This window comes from Dipteris shenzhenensis, chromosome 26, assembly GCF_047967505.1.
Source record: "Dipteris shenzhenensis isolate YYH24624 ecotype China chromosome 26, Dip_SZ_1.0, whole genome shotgun sequence".
In the NCBI taxonomy this organism is placed as follows: domain Eukaryota; kingdom Viridiplantae; phylum Streptophyta; class Polypodiopsida; order Gleicheniales; family Dipteridaceae; genus Dipteris; species Dipteris shenzhenensis.
The window spans coordinates 33,493,127-33,517,369 of NC_141621.1; positions in this window are offsets into that span (position 1 = coordinate 33,493,127).

A 24,243-nucleotide genomic window follows, 5' to 3' on the forward strand; every position below is an offset into this window, starting at 1 on the left:
TGGACATGAATATATGAGCTTCAAAGGCTTGATTGACATGCTCTCGTACTTTTATTCTCTCAAAAGATCAAACATGTATGAAATTTTTAAAAAACATATCATTGGAAAAAACTATCTTGTAAGGTTGGAATGGGAAAAAAAACTCTCTATAAAACGTCACTATAAAAAAATCTTCTTGTCGCTATATAAACACCATTACTAATCTGATAAAAGTCGCTATATAGCCACTTTAGGCAAATGTCGCTATATAGCGACGTTTTACTAAAATTGCTATATAGCGACCCTTAACAAACCCCGCTTCCAATACTGATGATTAGCACCCTGTGCACACTAAACGTCGGTACTTAAGCATCGTAATAGGATCCGTGTGTAGTATTGTCTTCATCCATAAATGGTCTGTAAGTTTAGTAACTCAAGGGAGGCAAGTAGAATAGAGAATGTGCACCCCTCAAATACTGGTGTCGATGCTACAATAAAAAGATCGTGCTACTCCATGCTATCATCCCTACTTGAGGACAGATGGGCAAATAAATCGTGCACCATATCATCGAACAACTCCTCCTCCACGGCCTCATGAGGTAATGGTGCTGGGATACTATAACCATCACTCCATGCATTTGTAATGTCCTTCCTAAAGATCCCACCTCATATCGCTGATGCTTCGCCTCCTCATGACGAGCATAGGGAAACATATACGGGTGCGGCATTGCATCTTGTATCAAATTAGAAAAGGATCATATATCAAATACTTGAATACCCATAGTTATCTCAATCAACCTCAACACTTTAACACTTACCATGGACATGGTCACATCCCATTCTCCATACTTTGAGATGTAGCTGAGTGTAATTCTACATGCACGATACATGTTTCCTCGACATTGATCACACATACATTTGAATTTTTGCTCCAACCACATTTCTCGATGGTGGATATAGAGGGATTCATCCTCACTGGAGGTACTTGTTGAAAATGAAGACATCCTATGAATAACAATAACTCAAAAAAAGTGTTAGTGCTTGCAAATTCCATCCCAAAACTGTGTAGTGAGTCTAAAGCGCATCGGACTGGTTTTCAAACCTACATTTCACTCATTTCCGCATTCCGCCGCACTTGTTTTCCTTTCAACATCCACATCCACCTCCAAGAGAAACTCATCTCCAAGCAACTTACATCTCATCTCCAAGCATACACACTCATCTCCAACCATACAAGAGAAGGTGAACAAGAAAGCCACAAGAGAAGAAGGAGAGGAAGCTTTGAAGAAAGAGAAGAAGCTTTTCATACCTCTATCCAAGGTAAGTCTCTTGTCAGTTGCTCTTCTATCCCAATCTATGATGCTTCTTGCACTTGTGGAAAGTTGTTCTCTTCAAATTCGTCCTTTGTTGCATGCAAGAAAGAATGTTTTTGGGTACTTTTGTTATTTTTTGGGTCGGGCGCTTTGTCATTGTCAGATTCCATCCACTGTTGAGTTCACAGACAAATGGGCAAAGTCAAAGATTACAATTATCCTTGCTAATAAGAGATCTTTGCTTAAGAGGCAGGCACTAGTCGAGATTTCCAGGAAAGAGGGAGGTCAACCATTAAGGGACCAGCCCCACAACACTCATAAGCACGAGTGGAAAAAAGCAATGAAGTTAACAAAAGTGGACCCCAGTCTGTAGCACGTGGAGGCATGACGAATCCAAATGGAGTGATATGGAAGCATGCATTTTGGAGCAAGGGGTATTGCATCATGGGATGCCCAATTGTAAGTATCATTCTCAAATTATATTGTGTATATATGGTTTATTAGGAGGTTGTTCCTTTGTCCTAACCCCTCTACAAATTGTGTCATCTTACTGCTTGATATCATGGGCATATACCCCACTCTTACCAAGACAACCTACCATCATGGACATTGCAGTCCCATACATGGAGGCACTTCTATGATGAGGGGTTGATGACTGAGGAGTAGTATATTCGGGCTACTAGAGCATCCTTGCAAGTATTTCAAATTAGTAATTATAAAAAAATATCAATGTTGTAAATAAAGATTTGAATTTTCAGACATTGATACATGTCGTCCCTCATTTACAGGCCCCTTGGGATATTGAGGAGGCAGAAGGCGAGGATATTGAGGAGGAAGAAGGAAATGAAGATGGGGGCGAGGATGCGGGATGCCTCTGATTAGTCGTAGAAGTAGTGCTAGAATTAGTGCTAGCTACTCTTCTTTGAACTTAAAGCCATTGGCTTGGCTTTGTGCCTCACTTATATATGCAGTCTTGTTATGTTTTGTACCTGAAGCCACAGGTTGCTTGGCTTCGTTTGGCAATTGTGACATGAAGTTGGGGGTAATAAACTTCACGCACCTCTTCACTTCCTACTGCTTTCGAACTGACAGCCAAAGATATTTATCATTGAGAATGGGACATTAGAAAACAAACTTTTATGCCAAGATACCACACCATACTTTCCTCCCTCAGATAAGAATGAAGATGGTAACATCCCAAGTGATGTTGTAATCAAGCATAGGGAGAAGGAAAGGATCAACAGAGGCCATAATCTGAGCGAGCCGGTCTGTGCCAAAGAGAAGAGCGATACGTTGTTGAAAGAAGATCTTGCGGATCAACATGACATGAACTGATATATATCGACGAGTTTGAATGGGCTGATTGGGTCGGATGGGTAGATTCCGAGGAAACATTGCTCCTCCTTCATAAACACCTTCACACTTAGCTCAAAACACTCTACAAACTGTCATTAGACACAGAGGCCTATAACTTTCAGTAGAGACATGATAGCAGAGATTCAAGCACACAAAGAGATGCGCCTTGAGATGGGCTTCACGATGATATAAGTTTCATTGAAAACAGACAGACGGTTGAAGAGATATGGACAGTTTACTAGAAGGGGGTAAAAACTATCATGAAAACAGAATGTCAAACACAAAGACTCATAACTTTTTACACCAATATTTGATTCAAGATATGATCACATATAAACATGCTCCTTGAAGAGAGCTTCGCGCTGATATAAATTTCATTACAATCGGACTACCGAGCAGAAAGTTATGAGCAAAACACTAACAGGGGGTCAAACTATCATGAAAACTACCCTCCACCCAGGCTAATTTCGCCTGAGCAGGATGCTCCCTCAAGACTCCACCTTCATCAACGATCCACCCCTCATAGATTTCGCCTAGAAGAGGGGAAAAAGTTTGCATGGTGGCTCAGGAAACAAAGGGACCATGTGTGCACAGTGAGCAGCCGAATAGAAAGAACTTTCAAGGCTTTAAAAGAGAAAAGGGACGAGACACTCAAGAGAGAGAGAACCTGAAGTGACCATTACAAATAGAGTGAGAATCCACTTCAACACTATATACACAAGGGAGAAGAAGAGGTTTCATACATACAAGAGGGATTGGAAGCTCCAAGACTACTTTTAGCCGGAAAAGAAATCGAGGCCAGAGGCTAGAGACTAAGCATGGCGACGCTCAAGGGCCATAGAGAAAAGGAGATCATGATGGTGAACGGTTGTCATAGGAGGGAAAAAGGAATTAGAAGTGGAGGGAAGGAAGAGGGAAACTATGACACAAGGGGAAAAGGAGAGGGGGAAGAGAAGCATGTACATGATAGGAGGAGGAATGTAGAGATGGAGACATCAAGGGAAGAGAACCATACTTTATTTGAAAGAAGGGATGAGAGGGAAATATCAAAATACTAGCTAGGTGGCTTTACAAGAATGAGCGTGTCTCATCAAGGAATAGCCCCTTCCTTTTATAGCCAAAAGAGGGGGTCTCTCCCTATTAATGTATCCTCCCACATGCATGGTGTGTGTGGAAAAGTCTCCCATGTGGGCTAGGCGGTTACGCACTCTCAATTGTGTGCAACAACCCTTTGCCTTAATTTTCCACATAAATCAAGCCCCATATCTCAAGTCTATGATACTCCCTTGGTCTCTTTCCAATTTTATAATATGTTCAAACCTCTAGGAGGACAAGTGGAGGGTTGGCACAAGGAATCTTGCCACCTCATCCTACTTTCCCCATTATTTAACTTGCTCTCTTGGACCTTCTATACCTCCCCCACATGGGCCTATCCCATATGGAGGGAATAACTCAATATAATAGCCATCTCCACCTATTTTATATTGCTTCTCCCATGGACTTTGAGCCATATCTCACTAAATGCAGCCTAGGTGGAGGGGTGGCACATGGAGGAGCCATGCCACCTTACATTTTATAATATTACTATCATGGATTATGTACAACACACCTTATGGGTCCTCTTACATGGAAGGGTGGCACATGGTCATGCCCTGCCACCTCAACCTTGGGCCCTATGCACACCATATTTTATTATACTATTGCCACATATACAAACACACATACATATTAATGCCTTTTCCCTTAGACAATTTTATCCATAACAGTTCCCCCCCCCAGGCAGGGAATGCACAGCATTTCCATGCCTGGGTCCATCACGCACAAAGAAGGGCTTGAGGTAACGCTTGTTGATCACCTTCTTGCCATATGGTTCATGCAGCTCTTGAACTTTTACAGACCCATTGCTACGTTCCTTGATGACTTTGTATGGACCAGTCCACAGTGGCAGAAACTTCTTATCCATTTGGTGGTCCAATCTGTTATCAAAGCATAGGACAACATCCCCCTCAGCAAAGTGTCTTTCCCATCCCTTGCGAATCTTAGCATCCAATCGAGCCTTTTGTCGATTCTTTTGGATCTCTATTTGGTGTAGTGCAAGGCGTCGGGTTTCATCTAACTTCTCAAGTTGTACCAATCTAGCCTCTACATGTTCATCTTCTGTCATCCTCTGTTCCTATGCCAATCTTAAGGCCGGAATCTCTATCTCTAGTGGTAAACTGCCTCGAGTGTGACCTGTAGATGTTTTATGAGTGATGTTGTAAGCCCACACTGCTTCAATGACCTTCTGATCCCATTGGCTCCTGTTCCTTGCGGCCATTTTTCCCATGGTTTTACAAAGGATGCCATTGGTTCGCTCTGTTTGACCCATGGATGCTAGATAATAGATGCTAGAAGTGTGATGATCAGTACCCATGCGATCCATGAGTAAATCCACCTTCATTTAAGAATGGACTCCCATGGTCAGATACTATCTCCATGGGTGTCCCAAACCTTGTGCAGATACGTTCAAATATGAAATTTGAAACTGCCTTGCCATTTGCAGCAGGGAGGGCAATAGCTTCAGCCCACTTAGTGACATACTGAGTGGCCACCAAAAGATACTTCTTTTTGCGGGTAGTCATGGGCAAGGGCCCGACAAAATCTATTCCCCACTTCTGAAACGGATGGATGGACATCACTGGGTGATGTTGCCCGGGATGCAAATCCTTCCTACCAAAGAATTGACATGGTTCACAGGTTTTGCAATACAAAGTGACATCCTTGAACAAGGTCGGCCAATAATATCCAGCATGTAAAATCTTCTTAGCTGTATAGTCACTGGCATAGTGGCCTCCACAAAATCCATCATGATAATGCTTCAATACCTTAGGCACTTCATCTACATCAATGGCCCGTCTTAGTACCCCATCCATGCCTTGACGGTACAACACCCCATCAAGGAGGGTGTAGTGCCTACTATCTCTGCGGATCTTCTTTCTTTCATAGCTAGTACTTTCTGAAGGAAAGGAGAAAGCAGTCAAAAACTTATAGATACCACCATACCATGGATCCCCAACTTCTATGGCTGCTACAAGGGTTACATCAAGGCACTCCTCTAAATCAATCAAAGCATTCTTCAAGTTGGAACAACCCCCTTTTACAATTTTGAAAGAGAAATCATATTCTTGTAGAACGGCCAACCATTTGGCCAACCGGCCCATGGGATTTGGTGATTGAAGAACCTGCTTTGCAAGACCAGTGCCAGTGAGTATAAAGAAGCACTTTCCAGCCACATAATGCTTAAATTTCTCAATGTAAAACACCAAAGACAAGGCATGCTTGTCGGCCTCTGAATAGTGTCGCTCAGTGTCAAGCAATTGTCGAGAAGCAAATCGAACAGGATACATGAACCAATCCTCCCCTTGCTAGAGAAGAATACCTGCCAGAGTGTGCTCACCAAACCCAGGATTGATATAGAAGGTCTTTGACCAGTCTGGATTGCGTAGAATGGGTTCTGAAGCCAGAGCATTCTTGATTTGTGCAAACCCATGATCACAATCCTCATCCCAAGAGAAATCAACCCCATCTTTTAATAGCATAGTCATGGGTCGTGTCAAAGCAGCATATTGATCAATGAAGCGGCGATAGTATCCTGCTAGATTGACAAATGAGCATACCTAACGTTTGGTTGTAGGCAGGGAGAGCTTGAGGATGGCTTCTACCTTCTCGGGGTCAGGCTTGATGCCCTCGGATGAGACAACATGTCCCAATAACCTCCCTTGAGTGGTTCCAATGGTGCATTTCTCAAGGTTGAGACTGCCATTTGCATCATTGACCCTTTGGAAGGCCAATCTAACCTTCATGATGTGCTCCTTACGTGACGAGAATATACAAAAATCATCTAAAAACACCTCTTAGAAATCCCCCAAATAAGGAGCAAACACCATCTACATAAATCTTTGAAAGGTAGCAGGAGCATTGGTGAGGCCAAATGGCATTACTTTGAATGCAAATGTCCCCTAGGGTGTGGCAAATGTGGTTTTAAGCACATATTCCTCGGCAATTCTGATTTGATAAAACCCAGAGTAACCATCACAGAAAGTATACATCTCATGACCACTTACCTTCTCAAGAATGAGGTCTTGAAAGGATAGAGGATGATGATCCCTCTTGGTTGTAGCATTGAGCTTCTTATAGTCGATGCAGACCTGCCACTTGTTGTTTTTCTTTGGGATGACTACCACTGGTGAAACCCATTCAGTATTGTGAACCGGAACAATAAACCCAGCCTCTACAAGCTTCTGCAACTCTGAGCGCAAAGCATCGGTCTGCAGGGGCCCTAATCTCCGATACTTTTGAGCCACAGGCTTCGCATCAGGCTTTAGCTCTATCTTGTCTCTATGGCAGTCACATGGCGAAGGTGGTGGTAGCTAGTTGCAAAGAGGTCAGGGAAATGGACTAGCTGTTATCTTTTCTGCAGGTGGTAGGGTCGGAGACACCCCCATCATGTAAACTTCCTCCTCTGAGAATCCCTCCCCCCCGTCTGATTCTTCCATGGACTCAGACACTGAGGATGAGAGAGTATCACTGTCATGCTCCTCTTCTTCTTCCGGTTCCATGGCACCAGGTTGCACTGGGATCTTCTCCTTCGAAGCACCAAAAGACATGTGTCATGTCTTCCAATAGCTGACTTCATCACTCTTTCTCAACCATGGTCTCCCGAGTATGGCTGGGTAACTTCTGCCTATATCTTCAATGTCTACTACATAGAAATTGACAGTGGTGGTCAACCCATTGACAGTGATGGGCAAATCCTCAATGACTTCCATGGTGGTGAGTCCTCGACCATCTGCTACCTTGATTCAAGTGGAGGAATGCCTTGTACATTTCAAATTCAATTTCTTCATGATTCGGGGCACCATGATATTACATGCAGCTCCCCCATCAACACACACATTTTTGACATGGCAATTATCTATGATGACATCTACTGTATGTGGGTGCCGATCAATTTCTTCAGAGATAGAAGATACCTCTCGTATCTTTCCCTTTTTCTTGCTCTTCCTTGTTGAGAGACCTTGCTGCGGCTCACGTCTCACCTTAGAGCTTAATGCTATTAGTTGAGGGAGTGTGATGCTCAAAGCCCGATGAGCAAGGTCCTGAATGACCGAATAGTCCTCTTGCCCTGAGCCGATGGGAAAATCCGAGGGTGACCACTTACTCCTACGAGATCTTGTAGTCTTCTCTGTTGGTGGGTCTACCATCTCAGCATCTGAGGGCTCTGAGAAAGACACCTTCTTCCTGGGGCGGCCCGGTCCACGGTTTGGAGAGGGGTCTGAGGTGGCACGACTTCTTTTCCCGAGGTCAAGGATCTCTACATCAGAATCCTCAGTGTCCAACTCACTTAGAAGATTCACCCTTGGAATATTGGGGCATTCTGTGCGATAATGACCCTTCTGGTGGCACTCGTAGCATACAACATTAGCACGGTCTCTTGGAGGGCGGTTGGCTTGATTTCTGATGCCCACCATTTCAAGCCGAAGATCATTCAGGGCCTTGGCTAGGTCATTGACTCCAGGTTCTATTACAGGGGGGGCCTCTTTAGTTGGAGGGGCCATGAGAGTAGAGAGGATGGGGGCTCGTGGGCGAGGCTAGGGAAATCTTCGAGGCGGAGGGTGAGGATATCCACCTTGTTGAGGGTAAGCATCTAAGGGAGGACCATACATTTGAGGTGGAGGCAGTGGATACATCCCTGATGAGGGGTGGGGGTATGCCCCTTGGTTAGACCCCCCAGGTTGTTGTTGCAGGAATTGAGGGGGTTGCGGAGGGACAATCATCTTCTTTGAAGCAGGGTCAGACTAAACTTTATCAAACTTTTGAGCAATCTCATGTGCTAGCACCATAGTTTCTGGATTCTCCCATTTAAGTTTGAGGCAGAATTCATCACTCGCTCCTGCTACAAGATAGCCCAGCACATGTTGAGTCATTCCAGCTCGAAATCCGGCATTGTCCTCCTGTGTGGCAATCAAATGGTCCAGGAGCACGGCTGCTCGATCCACATATCGACGTGCCGTCTCACCTTCTGACTGCTTCAAGTTTGCCACCTGCAAGTACACATTCTTCGGCTCCTCTTCTTTGCCGAAATACTCAATCATCACTGCTGTCAACCTTGGCCAGCTTTGGCGAACTTCTTCGGATTGCTTCTCATACCACACTTGAGCCAAACCCTCTAGAAATGTGGGAAGAACCAATAGCCATCTGTCTTCAGTAAGAAAGTTGAGAGAAACACAACGGCGCTTGAAGGCCACAAGATATTCATTTGGATTTTCTTCCACCCGTCCACAAAACACGGGAATGTCAGCCATGCTTGGAAGATGGAAAAGAGAGGCTTATCTATGGACGAACAATAGTAAGAGGAAGCTTGAACTGAAAATCGGGTGAAGATACATCCAAAAAGCACACATAGGCAGGGTAGGGTGTGACTGGTGTGGTGTGAAATACTACGCGAGAAGAATCTTCAGCAAAGAATAGCACATAGACAATCTTAAAAGGACCAACCCTCATGATATCACATCGATCTTTACAAGCGAGGGTTAGAGGCGCGGCGTTGCATGAGGTTGTTCATCAAGAAAAACAAGAATGCCATGACAAATGTCAACAGTTGGAGAGCTTGCACATCACCTTCAGCTTCTTCCAGTTCTTGTAGTCACCATGCTATTTCTTCAAGGGGTGTGCAGTCTGGCATCCTTCTTTTGAGCAATGTCCTTGAGAACCCTCCTGATGATCTTCCGAAGTCGGTGAACTCGTATCAAGTATGCTTAACACTTAGTTTCATGATGACCACAACCTTTGCATTCCTTACAAATGATCACCCTCCTTCGTGGCTTGCGGCTTTATTGGGGTGGCGGTTCCACTCGCGTCATGCGTGATTGAAGTACAAGCTTCACATGCCAAGAAATCAGCAACAAGATTTCGAGCTCGAGGGATATGCTGAATTTTTACCTCTTCAAATTGGTTGCAAAGTTCCAATGCTTGTTGATGTCGTGGAACCAAGCCTTTGCTCCACACCTTCCACCTTCCACTAACTTGTTCACACACTAGTTGAGAATCTCCTTGCACCTCCAATTGCTTGGCTTGATGTTCTTGTGCCTTTTGTAGCCTAAAAACGAGCGCCGAGTACTCAGCTTGATTGCAAGTACTTGCGGGTGAAGACTTGATGTAACAATACTCCTCACCACCCGGTGAAGTGAGCTTCACACCCATGCCAGCTGCCTTGGTCGAAGGTTTGTAAGCTCCATCAAATTGAAGAATCCAAGATGTCATCACCAAGACTAAAATTCGGACATCCCAAGTTTCACGGTAGTCTAAGATAGGTAGGAGGAGAGGGTGGGGAGAATTCAACACTTGAGCCAAATGTTTAGCACCAAATAAACTTGCAATCCTTTGTTGATAGTTTATCTTAAGCCCAAAAAGAATTACAATTTGAAGCTCGAAATGAGGCACAAAAGGTTGATTAGGTACAAATGGATTCCTTGGTCGAAACATTACCAACCATAGCCGAGGCCTAGAAACCTTTGTAATGAGATTGTGAATAAACCATTCAGGACGAGCTTATCCACAGGAATCAACAAGCAGATGCACCAAATCTCCCCCCAAGCTTGGGGAGCATCCCACCCTTCGATGAAGGACACTATTTTAATTACCTCTGAAGCAGCAAGTAGTTCGATCACCGCACAATGAGTAGAAGTAAAATCGAAATCCTCCCAGCATATCAGTAGTTCTTCACCATGAATCATCCACGGTGTATCATTCCACCCATCATCTCCTTCAACAATGCATTGCACGATCAGCCTTTGCAGGTCGACATGAAGATCAAGGAAGACATCTCGTGCATTGGTAGCCGTAAGGTGCAGAGGAAGAGGCACCAATTCCTTAAATGCGTCGAGAAGTGACATAAATGTCCACCCTTCTCGTGTGGCGTGCATCCGTGAAGTGAGCTTGGAGAAGTTTTGAATCGGCGATCTAGCAAGAGATGTGGATAAAGCACATAAAATGAAGTATTTTTGCTTTTTACAACAAGAGCAAACTCCCTACGGTTAGAGAGTTACAGCTCCCACAATTTCAATATATGAACAAAAATCATTACATTTTTACCACTTCCAACTTGTTGGCCCAATGATAAGTCTTTCTTTTGTGAAGGGGGAGGTCTTGGGTTCAAATCCTACTTACACTTTTGCGGGGGCTCAGAAAACTGTCCGTGACCAGAAGCCACAGCAGTCCAAAGAACTGTCGCGCGGGTGAACGCAGAAAACTGTCTGCAACCAGAAGTTGCAATAGCCCAGAGAACTATCAGAACTGTCGCGCAGGTGAACGCAGAAAACTGTCCGCAACCAGAAGTTGCAGCAGCCCAAAAAAATTATCGCACAGGAGACGCGCGAATTGAATGCACGCGCAGTAGCTTAGAAAGAGCACAAATGGTATAGTTTTGTCGATGTGACCCGTACGAGTAGAAGATTCGCCACTAGCCGTGGAGATTCGTATCCCAGCAGCCACACCAAAACTTTTAGCCGAAAAAGAAATCGAGACCAGAGGCTAGAGACTAAGCATGGCGATGCTCAAGGGCCATAGAGAAAAGCAGATCATGAGGGCGAATGGTTGTCATAGGAGGGAAAAAGGAATTAGAAGTGGAGGGAAGGAAGAGGGAGACTATGACACAAGGGGAAAAGGAGAGGGGGAAGAGAAGCATGTACATGATAGGAGGAGGAATGTAGAGATGGAGACATCAAGGGAAGAGAACCATACTTTATTTGAAAGAAGGGATGAGAGGGAAATATCAAAATACTAGCTAGGTGGCTTTACAAGAATGAGCGTGTCTCATCAAGGAATAGCCCCTTCCTTTTATAGCCAAAAGAGGGGGTCTCTCCCTATTAATGTATCCTCCCACATGCATGGTGTGTGTGGAAAAGTCTCCCATGTGGGCTAGGCAGTTACGCACTCTCAATTGTGTGCGACAACCCTTTGCCTTAATCTCAGCCTTTCATGCTCATCCACGCTTAAATCTAAAGCATATTGAGCGTACTTTTTTAAGATTATGTTATGGCTTCTATTTAATTGTCATAATTGAAGCCAGAATGATAGAAGACATCATTTGCTAGCTGTGTATTTGGTTGACATGCTTGAAGTCTTTAGGTGGGCTTGATTTTACTAATTTTTTGTAGAATTTATCCTTCTTATGGTACGTCTTTTTTGTATACTTAAGTGGGAGTGTTTCATGCACATGATGGATATAGTTGTGTGTTTTCTTTGCTGGATTATTCTTTTTTTTGAACCTAACAATAGCTAGCAAAATGTAGATTAAACAGCGAAAAATACTAATTAATGTTAAATATCATTGTTGAGTAGTATCTTTATGTTATGCTTACAGGATGGGTTGACAAACAAATTTTCCTTCGCAAAAATGATCTTTGATGATGAGCAAGATTCTAGAGAAGAGAGAGCTTTTCGTATGTGGATCAATAGTCTTGGAGTTGAAGCATATGTCAATCATCTATTTGAGGATGTAAGAGATGGGTATGTGCACTAGCTATGCTAGGGACATCTTCTTTTACAAAGCAAAATATTGTGATCTGATGTGTTATGCACACCTGAGAGATTGTTTGAGTTTGACTGGCAAAAGGCTATGAATGCGGCACTCCCAGACCAAACGTCATGGGATTCCCCCACCTAGAAATTGCTGCCATTGCTCTTTTGGCGTGTTGTTTTCAGCTCCAACCTGCTCCTCTCTATGCTCTTTCAACCCATCTTCCCTTGGGAGAGTTTAGGGCTTTTACAAGCCCGGGCTAGATAGTGTGGAGACAATAATGCCATGCATTGACAAGTAGTTCAAAGATAGATCAAGCACATAATGTATGCAAAAACTACAACCAGAGTAATGAAATACATGGATCATTTTCAAGGTTGAACCCAAAAGTCATACTCAAGCCATTTGATGAATCGCATCTAATGCTAATTGAGTCTGCACCATCGTCAATCTTTCCCTCCTTTTAGATGATAAAGGAAGGCCATGGCAAGAGTTCAAGCTGTTGAGCTAGAGGCAATAGTTCATGGCTTTTGCAATAGAATGTAAAGGCTCCATACGCGATGGTCATCATTCTTTTCCCAACCCCTTATCTTGAGAAGCAAAGTGCCAAGGTTGAGCAGCTTAGAGATTAGGCTATGTATCCTCAAAGAGGCAGCTGTAGGGGTGCCAACTGCAACAAAGGTATGACTTGAAGCGGCTCAACAAAATAGCTCCAAAGTACACCGAGATGCTGCATAAAATGTGTAGGTGTATCAAAACACAAAGGCAAGTCCAAAATCATCTGGCGGCTCTCTAGATTAGCTCTATGTAGAGAAGGGGGAAGGGGCAGATTTGGAGATGGGGAAAGAATAGTAGAAGGAAGGGAGGAGAAGAGAGGAGAAGGGGAAGGAGAGAGGAAGAGAGAGAAGGATGAGGGGATAGAGAGGGAGAGATTGAGAGGGAGTAGGAAAGAGAGAGAGAGAGAGTGAGTGAGCGTAGGCAGGAAGGAGGAAGGGAGAGTAGATAGGATTAGATGTCACATAAAAAAGTATCTTGTACATGAGAGGATGGTACTTATATAGTACCTCCTTGGCCCTTTAGACCCCTCTATGTTGCAAACACCCCAAATACTAATTATCCTAACCCCCACTAACTTGACCCACTTCTCCTCAAAAAAATAATTTTGTCCTCAAAATTGCAGGTGATAGTAAGACCCCAAGGCCCCATGCTCATAAAACGAAGCATACTCCATGGATGCCACCAGGATCAAAAGGGAAAGTGATGTTTGCTTGTGCCTTCAGTGTTGTGGCAACTCTAGGATCATGTGGGTGGTAATCCATCCTAGCCATCCCAAAGCTTCATAATCACAGAAGTCTTGGATGTTCCCATGGTGGTTGTCTGCACACCCCATTGTGCCTTGCTGCCCACTCGTCTCCACATGGGAAGCATTCATTGCTATGACATATACCCCATTTGATAGCTTCAATGAACTGTCTTGGCATTGCATCTTTAATCTTTAATCATTTGATAGGGAGTGAGGGAGAGAGAGAGAGAGAGAGAGAGAGAGAGAGAGATGAGAGAGAAGAGAGGAGGGAGACTTAGGGCGAGAGAGAGGGAGAGAGAGATAAAGAGAGAGGGAGAGAGTGAAAATTCTAGCAGTCATGGCCACCAAGAGAGGGAGGTAGAGAGAGAGAGAGAGAGAGAGAAAGAGAGAAAGAGAGAGAGAGAGAGAGACTTCTCACGGCCATGGCCGCCAAGGGAGGGAGGGAGGGAGGGAGAGAGAGAGAGAGAGAATGAGAAATGAGAGAGAAGAGGGGAGGGAGAGAAAGAGAGATTAAGAGTGATTAGAGGGATAGAGGAGAGATATAAAGGGAGAGAGGGAGGGAGGGAGGGAGGGAGAAAGGCTGGGAGAGATTAAGAGAGAGAATTCAGAGAGAGAGAGAGACATAGAGAGGGAAAGAATGACAAATCTTAGCGGCCAAGAGGATAGAGGTAGGGAGATAGAGAGGCTAAGAGAGAGAGAGAGAGAGAGAGAGAGAGGGAGAGAGAGAGAAGAGGAGAGAGAGAGAGAGGAGAGAGGTGGAGAGAGAGAGAGAGAGAAATGATTACAAATCCTAGGGAGAGAGAGAGAGAGATGAAGAGAGAGAATGATAAATCTTAGCCGCCATGGGAGGGAGAGAAAGAGAGACTAAGAGAGAGAATGAGTGGGATGAGGACAGAGAGGGAAACACATAAGAGTTGTCACAGAGAGAGAGAGAGAGAGATTAAGAGAGAGAATGAGGTATCTTGACTATGGTTACAGAGAGAATTAGGAGTCGAGAGAGAGAGAGAGAGAGAGAGAGAGAGAAAGTTCAGAGGAAAGAGAGTTTTATATATTTACATGTTTTATATTATACTTTTAAAAAATTATAAAAGAGTGAATTTATGGTTTGTTTTGAAGGCGAGATAATATTTATATATATATTCATCTTTTAGATTGAAAAATGTTAACTTTTCTTTAGATACTTGTTCTTCATTTCTCTCACATGCAAGTTTAGCCTCTACATCAAAACCCCTTCTTTTGCATATTTAAGCCTCTTAAACCCTAGCACATTAATATGAACACAGAAAAAGAAATTATTTATTGCTTTTCTTTGCTTTGATGGTTGGTTTAGCATCGTTTAGCATAGATTAGATTGCCTTAGAGGAGAGACAATTCTCCAAGTCGCCAATCAAAGCCATGCTCAAATTTTTCTAACTTGTTCCTAATCGTTGTCAGTCCCTTCGCTCACATGCGGTTTAACACTCATAACACGCTATTAAATAAGACCTTTTACCATTTACCAAGAAGTTTATTAGTGGCAGATTGCATGAGCAGATATCAGTGGATAGATTACATATATCAGTGGACAGATTACATGTCATGGGACATATTGGAGCTTGATGATTATTGGTTATTTTTATTGCATTTGTATAAATATTTAAGCTCATTGATTGTCATAAAAAACCTTGTAAAGCCTTCTAGGCTATTTTTTACATTTATTGTCGTATGAAGCACCTTGTAATAAACATGACCATCCCGACCATTCACTATTTAACGAGTATCAGTGGGCTGCATAAGTGAATATCATGTGGGCTACATAAGTGGATATCAGTGGAATAGTTTTTAGTGGGTAGATTGCATCAGTTGGGTATCAGTGCACAGACACTACTACACACGCATCCTATTGCGACGTTTACGTACCGACGATTAGCGCCCGCTTAGCGTTAATCGTCGGTATAAAAATCGGGTGTCGTAAATCGTCGCTATATAGCGACTTTTAAGAAGCGTCGCTATATAGCGACGTTAGTAATGGTCGCTATATAGCGACTCTGAAAGGTCGCTATATAGCGACTTTTACTAAAGTCGCTATATAGCGACTTTTAAAGGTCGCTATATAGCGACACTGAGACTATATTATAGCGACGTTTTACAGAGAGGTTTTTTTTTTTTTTTAAGTCTTAAAATTTATTTTCTTCCAATGACAAAATTTTTTAAATTTTCATACATGTTTGAGCTCATAGAGAAATAAAAAATGAGAGCATGTACATCAAGCCTTTGAAGCTCATATATTCATGTCCAAGTTGGAGATGAGAAAAATCAAATTAAATAAGAGCATTTACATCAACTGTTTCATCTTGAGCCAAGTCTAAGGCGCCAAGCAAGTCTATCTCCAACTCTATACCGAGTTGATCTCCTATATCATCATCGTACTCTAGCATCGTACGTTCACCTAAAAGTATTTGATCATCTTCTTCAATTAAGCTTAAGTGTGGTGATCGATCTTGACGATTGTTGTCTTCCTCGTCAATATCGTGATCTCCATCCTCCTCCCGTGCGATGTCATTATGCGCATCTTCCTCTTGCCTCATATGGTGATCTACATCTTCTTCGCTAGATTCATCAATTGGATCCGGATTTGGTAGTGGCATCTCCATATCCACATCTCGATCTTCAAAAATCTGCTTACTTCGTGGTGCAACTTGGATCACGTACCACCATCTTGGATCAGAACGATCCGGATGAAAAACCACCTATATTGAAGATGAAAAATCACGTGCCAAATGTCGTCAATTATATATATATCAATGGACTTAAAAAACGAAAGCTTCGACTAATTAAATCATTAGTATGCACCTGCTCACAGTGCTCGGGAAGAACAAAAGTATCACTTTCATCGGTCCAATGTTTGGTGGAGTCTATTGCAAAGAGACCGCTACCATCTTTTCTCACAGTTGCATGGGGACCGTTGTAAGTAGTTCTAAACCATTTTACATCAAGAATGAAAATAGTAAATCGTCTGAAATCAATTTCATAGATGTCGCGTATGGTTCCACAATAATCCAACTGTGAGGAGAGAAGATTGGTATCCGAAGCACTTGCTCGGCTATCTTGTGTGAAGTTAGCCATGACTCCACAATCATACGTGACTCTCTTTGAATCGATGCGTTCTATGCAAAAATGTCGTCCATATGACCATAATGCACTGTACTTTTTGTACTGTAAAAGAGCATCATTAAAACAATGAAGATGCACCTATTTTATAGCATATATTGCCACAAATAATTACTTAATTACATCAAGAGATAAGAAACTTACATGCACCATACATCCAGATGATAACTCCCGCTCGCGCTCGTTTATTGTCTCTCCATCACGTTCGGCTTTACGTATAGCTAGTTGTAGCCAATCAAGTGACATGTGAGTAGGGAGAAGAGCCAGATCTCGTGGATATGGTTGTGATCGCCTGTACATTACTCTGAATCTCGTCCTTACATTTATTCTTTCTGCTTTGGCCACTTCATATCTCTCAATCCACTTCTGCATCTCAGGGCTATTGAGGATACAAAACTTATTGAATTTCTCCATTTGCTCTTCGCTCATCTTTCTTTCAATCCCTTTTCCTTGGGGGACCTCGCCAATGATGCGATCATCATCCTTGTTGTGCCAAGCTTGCGGCATATCAGGATCCGTGGATGCAAGAAACTCTGTGATATATACTAATGACTCTTGCACAAGCCATCCCTCTGCCATGCTTGCTTCTGGTCTTGCTCTTTGTCTTACAAACCCCTTTAAAGTTTTCATAAACCGCTCGAGAAAAAACATCCATCGATTATGAACGGTACCTGCTATAGCCACCTCATCAACTATGTGCACAAGCAAGTGGACTTGAGTTGTCATAATGCTTGAGGGAAAGTGCTTCTCAAGCAAGCATACGGCTTCGATGGATTCCACCCTAGCCTTCTCGATGCTCGATATAGAGATCTCTTTTTGAGATATCCACCTATTTCACATGTCCATGCATATGTAAGATATTTGAGATATCCACCTATTTCACATGTCCATGAAGAAAATAGATAATGCGAATTGATAGTAAGCATACCTCACAATACCACAGATCTTGAATATAGCATTTCTAACATCTTCTTGTAAGCACCCTTTTATTGTAATTGGAAGGATGAACTATCAAAGCAACAATGAAATCATGTGAACAATATAACATAATAATAATTACGCTAATGCATCACTATTATCGGTACACTAATTCTACTTAGAATACCTGTAAGACCTTGTGCCAATCATGGGACTTGAGGCCACTAAGCTTATTGTCCTTTGAAAATGCTCCTTTCAAGCAACGCATGTACCCTGTCGGTGTTTGAAAAGAGGCAATGTCTGCCTTGATCGCTGCCTCCTCCCTCGTAGAGAGGATCCACGTTGCTTTCGGGAGGACAACTTTTCCTGAAGCATGCACTTGGGGCCACAAACGAGACATCCTATTCATAGCACGCAAGTCTTCTCGCACTCCTCTCGAGTCCTTGGAACCAACCAAGTGTGCCCAAATGGTAGCCCCCACATTCTTAAAGATATGCATTGGATCCAAGAGATGATTGATTTGTAACTGACCCCAATAAGGAAGCTCGTGAAAGATCGATAGCCTCTTCATACCAGGAGGAGGTTCCTCTCCATTCTCCCTCCAAGCTTGAATCCAATCACTTGCTTTTAAATATGATGGTGGTGGATCAAGCTGACCTCCACCTGCGAGATGGTCGAGCGGAAGGTATCGAGCATGACCTTCATAAACATTTTTCCTCATGTGTTTGGAGTAGCGTGCAAGCGATTTCAGAGCGGGTCCACAAACAGGACAAACATGGTACCCACTTGTAGCAAGCCCTGCACGCGTGCATGAATATGTTAGTACAAGACATGCGTGCAAAAGAGAGTAAAAAAAGCATAATCCCTCATTGTACATGTAAAGACATAACCACGTACCTGCGCACTCTCCATATCCTGGGTAGTCATGCATGGTCCACATCAAGATACCCCTGACGGAAATATCATTGGTATGCCTAGGAGCTCTGGAAATATCAAAGACCTGCACTCCTCTCCATAATATCTGTAACTCCTCTATCAAAGGTGCCATGTACACGTCCATGTTTCTTGCCTTGTACTTTCCTGGCACAAGTAGTGCAAGCATGAGGTGTCCCTTTTTTATTGTTAGCCATGGTGGGATATTGTAATTCACCACGACTATGGGCCATGTCGACCAAGATGTCGAGCGTAACCCGAAAGGATTCACGCCGTCCATGGCTAGCCCAAGATGTAAGTTGCGTGGCTCTCTCGCAAAGTCCGGCCACTGATTATCTATGTGCTTCCAAGCCGCACAATCTGCGGGAATCCTCAATGTGTGATCAGTGGACCGATGAGATGCATGCCATGTCATCAACTCCGCTATGGTTTTGCATCGAAACATGTGTTGTATTCTTGCAATGATGGGAAAGTGTCTTAAGACCTTTACCGGTATCCTCTCACCCTGCAAGTCATCTCTATATCGTTGTTCCCCACACTTTGGACAACTAGCCAAATCTCCATGCTCACGACGAAAGAGAATACAATCATTACGGCAAGCATGGATGGTATCATAATCCATACCCACCATTGTTAGCATCTTTTTCGCTTCATCTCTTGATGCGGGCATGGTATTTGGTGCAGGCAACATCTTTTGGAGCAACCTATGACAAAGACACTATCCAAATGATGATTCTCAAAACAAACAATATCCAAATAATGAGTCAATCAAATTAATGCAAGGGCTAACCTCATTAAGGCCGAGACACTTGTATCCGACCACCCATACTGTACTTGTAGATTCAAGATTGAGAGACAAGCACGTAGTTTAGACATCCTGGCACCCTCGTACAATTGTGTTGATTGCAACTCTCGCATTTTCACCTCAGACTCTGACATCACGTGTACGTGGGATGTAGTGCCCCTAAAAATGGAATCCATCATGTCGACCATACCCTCATCGTCATCTGGGAGACTATAGTCTTGTTGAAAGTGAGAAGGTATATGTGTACCCTCGTCACCCTCGTCATCCTGTCATAAGCTCATTCGTGTAAATAGAAGATCTTCTAATTCCGGGTATACAATAAGATTGCGAACTTAAATAGCTTTGACTTACCGATGATCCATCAACATGTGCAACACCAACGAGGGGTACTGGTTCCGGCTCCTCCCCATACATCCGCAAGTGGCGCATGATAATACGACGTTGATGTCGTACTTCTCGCTTGCAATGAGTGCAATGACAATATAACCTCTCCGTAAGCCACTTCGTGCTCCCGGGCGTTGGCGCATCATCGGATGAGCTTCCACTCGTCCCTTCCATCTACACTTATAAAACCAAAACATAAGCATGAAGAGGAGATGTACACAATTATGAGCATAGCATGTTTAATTTGAGCTTCTCTTGAGGCTATATAAAAAGAATGACATCGCTATATAGTAAGGATTGAAACAAAAAATCCTATATAGTAAGGCTATGTAGTAAGAGGAGATATTGACAATTATAGGCATAGCATGTTTGAGTCACAAGAGGCCTTAGCGACGCTCTGTTCCGTCGCTATATAGCGACGATTTTAATTGAAAGCGTCGCTATATAGCGACGTTTTCAATTAAAAACGTCGCTATATAGCGATGAATAAGCGTCGCTATATAGCGACGCTGTGGGTTAAAACCCGAAACGGCGAAACCCGTGGCGTTTTGCTCAAAGCTTTCCTAATCTCTAAACTAAGCTCTCCAAAATCTCCTCCCACCTATTTTCACTGACCTCCCATCTATTCCAAGCAACCTCCTACCCTATTTCCCACTCCTCACCCTCCTCCTACCTCTTGTGCACCCTCTCTCTCCTTTTTCCCTCTTTGGTTTCCAGAAAGAAAGTTCTTCAAAAGGTGAGTTTTTTTCAACAATGTAGGTTGTTTGTTTGTTAGCTTTGGTTTTGTGAGTGTTTCTACTTGTATTGCTAAAGTTTTAAACTAGTTTTCATGCTTGATTAGAAAGGATTCAAACAAAAAACGAAATTTCAAGAAAGAAAGAAAGAAACTCACCTCTTCTTTCTGTATTTCTCTTCCTTCTCTTCCTTCTCTTCTCCTCAATCTCCTCCTTTCCTTGTCTCCTCAATCTTCTCTTTCCTTGTCTCCTTTCAAGAAGTTGCTTTTGTGATCTCCTCTTTCCACTAACATCTTATTTGAAAAAATGGGTTGTTTTCTCTCTTTTGTAGGGCCAGTCCACTACACCGAGCGGGACATAGTCTCTCTTTTGTGGGCCCAGTCCACTACACCGAGCGGGACATACTTTTACAGGTAAGTGCTTCCTCTTCTATCCATTTAAGCTTTTTGTTATTTGCATTTGCCTGCAGCTAGCGCCTTAAGCGCTAGCTGCAGTGATGGGCGTAGGAACCCTCTCTTCCCCCTTCTCTTTTTCTCATTTTCCCCCTTCTCTTTTTTCCCTCTTCTCTTATTCTCTCTTTCCCCTCTTGCTCCTCCTCTATTTCCGCATGAGCATAAGCATGAGCTTATGCTTATGCTTATGCATAAGCATAAGCATAAGCATAAGCTCATGCTTATGCTCATTCATGAGCATGAGCTTATGCGTAAGTTTCCGCAAGAGCTTATGCGGAAATAGAGAATGAGAGAAGCATATGCTTCTCTCATTCTCTTTTTCCGCATAAGCTCCTTCTCTCATTCCGCATAAGCTCCTTCTCTATTTCCGCATGAGCATAAGCATGAGCTTATGCTTATGCTTATGCATAAGCATAAGCATAAGCTCATGCTTATGCTCATTCATGAGCATGAGCTTATGCGTAAGTTTCCGCAAGAGCTTATCCGCAAGTTTCCGCAAGTGCTCCTTCTCTTTTTCCGCATAAGCTCCCTCTCTTTTTCCGCATGAGCATAAGCATGAGCTTATGCTTATGCTTATGCATAAGCATAAGCATAAGCTCATGCTTATGCTCATTCTTCCGCATGAGCTTATGCGTAAGTTTCCGCAAGAGCTTATGCGGAAATAGAGAATGAGAGAAGCATATGCTTCTCTCATTCTCTTTTTCCGCATAAGCTCCTTCTCTCATTCCGCATAAGCTCCTTCTCTATTTCCGCATGAGCATAAGCATGAGCTTATGCTTATGCTTATGCATAAGCATAAGCATAAGCATAAGCTCATGCTTATGCTTATGCATAAGCATAAGCATAAGCTCATGCTTATGCTCATGCGGAAATAGAGAAGGAGCTTATGCGGAATGAGAGAAGGAGCTTGTCATGAGCTTATGCGCAAGTTTCCGCAAGAGCTTATGCGCAAGTTTCCGCAAGTGCTCCTTCTCTTTTTCCGCATAAGCTCTTTCTCTCATTCCGCATAAGCTCCTTCTCTATTTCCGCATGAGCATAAGCATGAGCTTATGCTTATGCTTATGCATAAGCATAAGCATAAGCTCATGCTTATGCTCATTCATGAGCATGAGCTTATGCGTAAGTTTCCGCAAGAGCTTATCCGCAAGTTTCCGCAAGTGCTCCTTCTCTTTTTCCGCATAAGCTCCCTCTCTTTTTCCGCATGAGCATAAGCATGAGCTTATGCTTATGCTTATGCATAAGCATAAGCATAAGCTCATGCTTACGCTCATTCTTCCGCATGAGCTTATGCGTAAGTTTCCGCAAGAGCTTATGCGGAAATAGAGAATGAGAGAAGCATATGCTTCTCTCATTCTCTTTTTCCGCATAAGCTCCTTCTCTCATTCCGCATAAGCTCCTTCTCTATTTCCGCATGAGCATAAGCATAAGCATGAGCTTATGCTTATGCTTATGCTCATAAGCATGAGCTTATGCTTATGCTTATGCATAAGCATAAGCATAAGCTCATGCTTATGCTTATGCATAAGCATAAGCATAAGCTCATGCTTATGCTCATGCGGAAATAGAGAAGGAGCTTATGCGGAATGAGAGAAGGAGCTTGTCATGAGCTTATGCGCAAGTTTCCGCAAGAGCTTATGCGCAAGTTTCCGCAAGTGCTCCTTCTCTTTTTCCGCATAAGCTCCTTCTCTTTTTGCGCATAAGCTCCTTCTCTCATTCCGCATAAGCTCCTTCGCAAGTTTCCGCATGAGCATAAGCATGAGCTTATGCATGAGCTTATGCTTATGCTTATGCATAAGCATAAGCATAAGCTCATGCTTATGCTCATTCATGCTTATGCTTATGCTTATGCTTATGCTCATGCTTATGCTCCTTCTCTATTTCCGCATGAGCATAAGCATGAGTTTCCGCAAGTTTCCACAAGTTTCCGCAAGCATAAGCATAAGCATAAGCATAAGCTATCCGCAAGTTTCCGCAAGAGCTTATCCGCAAGTTTCCGCAAGTGCTCCTTCTCTCTTTCCGCATAAGCTCCTTCTCTATTTCCGCATGAGCATAAGCATGAGCTTATGCTTATGCATAAGCATAAGCATAAGCTCATGCTTATGCTCATTCTTCCGCATGAGCTTATGCGTAAGTTTCCGCAAGAGCTTATGCGGAAATAGAGAATGAGAGAAGCATATGCTTCTCTCATTCTCTTTTTCCGCATAAGCTCCTTCTCTCATTCCGCATAAGCTCCTTCTCTATTTCCGCATGAGCATAAGCATGAGCTTATGCTTATGCTTATGCTTATGCTTATGCATAAGCATAAGCATAAGCTCATGCTTATGCTCATTCATGAGCATGAGCTTATGCGTAAGTTTCCGCAAGAGCTTATCCGCAAGTTTCCGCAAGTGCTCCTTCTCTTTTTCCGCATAAGCTCCCTCTCTTTTTCCGCATGAGCATAAGCATGAGCTTATGCTTATGCTTATGCATAAGCATAAGCATAAGCTCATGCTTATGCTCATTCTTCCGCATGAGCTTATGCGTAAGTTTCCGCAAGAGCTTATGCGGAAATAGAGAATGAGAGAAGCATATGCTTCTCTCATTCTCTTTTTCCGCATAAGCTCCTTCTCTCATTCCGCATAAGCTCCTTCTCTCATTCGCATAAGCTCCTTCTCTCATTCCGCATAAGCTCCTTCTCTATTTCCGCATGAGCATAAGCATGAGCTTATGCTTATGCTTATGCTTATGCTTATGCTTATGCATAAGCATAAGCATAAGCTCATGCTTATGCTCATGCGGAAATAGAGAAGGAGCTTATGCGGAATGAGAGAAGGAGCTTGTCATGAGCTTATGCGCAAGTTTCCGCAAGAGCTTATGCGCAAGTTTCCGCAAGTGCTCCTTCTCTTTTTCCGCATAAGCTCCTTCTCTTTTTGCGCATAAGCTCCTTCTCTCATTCCGCATAAGCTCCTTCGCAAGTTTCCGCATGAGCATAAGCATGAGCTTATGCATGAGCTTATGCTTATGCTTATGCATAAGCATAAGCATAAGCTCGCTTATGCTCATTCATGCTTATGCTTATGCTTCTCTCATTCTCTTTTTTCGCATAAGCTCCTTCTCTTATTCCGCATGCAATTTTCCGCAAGTTTCCGCATGAGCTCCTTCTCTTATTCCGCATAAGCTCATGACAAGCTCCTTCTCTCATTCCGCATAAGCTCCTTCTCTATTTCCGCATGAGCATAAGCATGAGCTTATGCTTATTCATGAGCATGAGCTTATGCGGAAGTTTCCGCAGGAGCTTATGCAGAAATAGAGAATGAGAGAAGCATATGCGGATCTCATTCTCTTTTTCCGCATAAGCTCTTTCTCTCTTTCCGCATA